The sequence below is a fragment of the Penaeus monodon genome, chromosome 31 (genome assembly GCF_015228065.2).
Source record: "Penaeus monodon isolate SGIC_2016 chromosome 31, NSTDA_Pmon_1, whole genome shotgun sequence".
NCBI lineage: Eukaryota > Metazoa > Arthropoda > Malacostraca > Decapoda > Penaeidae > Penaeus > Penaeus monodon.
Window position 1 is genome coordinate 25,331,457 of NC_051416.1, and position 243 is coordinate 25,331,699.

Consider the following 243-nt stretch of genomic DNA (forward strand, 5'->3'; position numbering starts at 1 on the left):
GACGCCCGCGGGCACGGAGGCCTAGCTCGTTCCCTCGGTGTCACTCGGGTAATGGTTCCTCGCCTTCTTCAGCTCGCCTGTCACTGGCGCCCGATGAGGAACGATTAAGAAGCGGGACGAGCGGTGGGGTCGGCCCGGCGGGGAGCTGGAGGGCCGAGCGGGATTTCCCTCTTTGTCTTACACACGCGCGAGCGCTCACATCTATGCACGGACTTTATCTAAATCGATATGTGTGTAGGAGTG